Raw genomic sequence first — 2,914 nt, 5'->3', positions numbered from 1 at the left:
CTGAAGGAGATCAGCCCTGGGATTTCTTTGGAAGGAATGATGCTAAAGCTGAAACTCCAGTACTTTGGCCACCTCATGTGAAGAATTGACTCATTGGAAAAGACTCTGATGCTGGGAGGGATTGGGGGCAAGAGGAGAAGGGGACGACAGAGGATGAGATGGCTGGATTGCATCACTGACTCGATGGACATGAGTCTGGGTGATCTTCAGGAGTTGGTGATGGACAGGGAGGCCTGGCGTGCTGCGATTCATGGGGTCGCAAAGAGTCAGACACGACTGAGCGACTGAACTGAACTGAATTGAATGTAGGGCCCACCCAGATCATTCAGGATGACCTTGAGATCTTTAGCTTAATTATATATGCAAAGACCCTCTTCCCAAACAAGCCCACATTCATAGATTTCAGGTATTAGGACTTGGACATAACTTTTGAAGGACCACCGTTCAATCTACTGGGGCTTCCCTGGTGATTCAGATGGTAAAGAATCTGCCTGCAGTGTAGGAGGCCTGGGTTTGATCCCTGGGTCAGGAAAATGCCCTGGAAAAGGAAATGGCAACATACTCCAGTATTCTTGCCTGGAAAATCCCATGGACAGAGGAGCCTGGCAGGCTACAGTCCATGGGGTCCCAAAAGCATCAGACAGGACTTAGGAACTAAACCAGGAACCCTTCTCAAGGTTTCCAAACGTCTGCTGTTCTCAGCTAGTGCAGGAAACATCTTCCAGGAGGTGGGAGCAAGGTCTCAGTGCTGAGTCAGGACCTGGAGGGTGAGGCTTCGGCTAACTCCCCTCAATGCTGATTGGCTGCCCGGTGTCACATGACCATCCCACAAGCTCTGAGGACCCAGTGGAGCAAGTTGGGATGCTGAGCAAGGAGAAGATGGGTGTCCCCAGTTTCTGATCACAGTTCTCAGGTAGGGGGTCCAGGGGAAGGGAAAGGTCAGTTACCAGAGGAAGAGTAAAGGAGAAGAATCTTTTTCAAGTGGACCCAAAGCCAAACTCCCAAAGTTGATCTACTCTTGTTTCCCAGGTGTCCAGACCCTGTTTCCTTGGCATGTCCACACAGCCTGATAGTACTTCCCTTCTGGGGCTGTAGACACCCCAGGCCACCACTTCAGTCTCCAAGGAATAATGCTGATGCCACGTGCAAAACAGAATCTCATGACTGGGCTTCCCATGCTACTGGGCCCTGGAGAGGGAACTCAGCAGTAGGGCTGACAGTTTTCTGGTCTGTGTAGCTGTGAAGGTGAGGGCTGGCCTTCCAGCTACAGTCTTCTTTGTCTTGTGCACTTTCTACGGGGGAACCAATGTCCCCAGTTCAAGTCAGATTTTCAGGATTCAGGCTTCTCACTTCCATTTACAATTCCTGGGGAGTCATTTAATTAGAGTCTTCTTGGTCCTGTCACACTCCACAGACACGGCTCCTTTGGATCAACTCCTGCCCCTGGTGACAGCAGAGAGGGGTCATTTATAATGGGGCAGACAAACACCTTAAAAGACATCTCTTTACCCCATTACCCCTGTTACTGATGCTTACAAATTTTATTATTTTTTAAAAGTATGTGTGTATGTGCCCAGTTGTGTCTGACTCTTTACGACCTCATGGACTGTAGCCTGTCAGGCTTATCTGTCTGTGGGATTCTCCAGGCAAGAATACTGGAATGGGTTGCCATTTCCTTCTCCAGGGGATCTTTCTGACCCAAGGATAGAACCAGAGATAGACCCTGTGTCTCTGGCATCTCCTGCATTGGCAGGTGGATTCTTTACCATTAGGGCCACCTCATATTCAACTGGAATCTTGCTGACTCCAATTTTGTTCTGGCATCAGGATGTCCTGTGTCTCCAGGGCTCTTCTCCAGCCCCAAGGATGCATGTCTTAATTGCTCTAATCTGGAGCTTCTTATCACTTGGGGGGCTTTTAAACATCTGGATACTGAGAGCACACGTTAGACCAGCAAAATAAAAATCTCAGGGGACGACGCTCTGGCATCAGTATTTTGTAAAGCTTAGTAGAAAAAACACTTGGTGGAAAATCTCTGCAAAACAAATATCTGATAAAGACCTGGCATTGTGAATATTCAATGACCTTTTAAAATATAATGATAAAAAAAGAAAGAATCCAGTTAAAAATGGGCCAAAGTTTTGAGCAAAATTCACCATTGGTGGTGGTGGTGGTGGTGGCAGAGGATCTGTAAAAAGGTTTTCTTCTTTATTAGAAAGTGGTGCAGAGGGGGACTGTTCTCTCCCCAGGTATTGGATGTTGCTCTGTGAAGACAGGTTGCTCAGATCTGCTCAGCCTTCCTGCAGCCACAAGGAGACAAATGTGAGAGTAAAGGCAACTGAATGGCAAACAGAAGGTGGAAAGAACAGGGGTCTCTGGGGACCTTGTTGTGACTCAGTTTTCCAGTTGTCAGACTACCTAGCACCTGATTTCTCACTGTGTGGCATCATGGGAAGAGAGGGGGTGACAGAGAATGAGATGGTTGCATGGCATCATTGACTCAATGGACATGAGTTTGCACAAGCTCTGGGAGATGGTGAAGGACAAGGAAGCCTTCAGTCTGTGGGGTCACCAAGAGTCCAACATGACTGAGCCACTGAACAACAACAAAAGTATATTCACTTATTGTTAAACAAAAACAGTTCAAAACATTCTGATTGGAACCATTTTTGAAACAATGGCTTGAGTGCCTTGGTTTTTAAAAATATCTATTTATTTATCTATTTGGATGCATTGGGTCTCGGTTGCAGCTTGTAGGATCTTTGTTGCATTCTGTGGGGCATTTTCCTTGTAGTCCACAGGCTCAGTTACTCCATGGGGATCTTTAGTTACAGGACCAGGGACCAAGCCCGAGTCCCCTGCATTGCAGGGTGGATTCTTAAGCAGTGGCCCACCACAGAAGTCCTTGCTGTCT

This window comes from Bison bison, unplaced genomic scaffold, assembly GCF_000754665.1.
Source record: "Bison bison bison isolate TAMUID 2011002044 unplaced genomic scaffold, Bison_UMD1.0 scf7180017864486, whole genome shotgun sequence".
Lineage (NCBI taxonomy): Eukaryota > Metazoa > Chordata > Mammalia > Artiodactyla > Bovidae > Bison > Bison bison.
Note: the sequence above shows the minus strand (reverse complement) of the source record.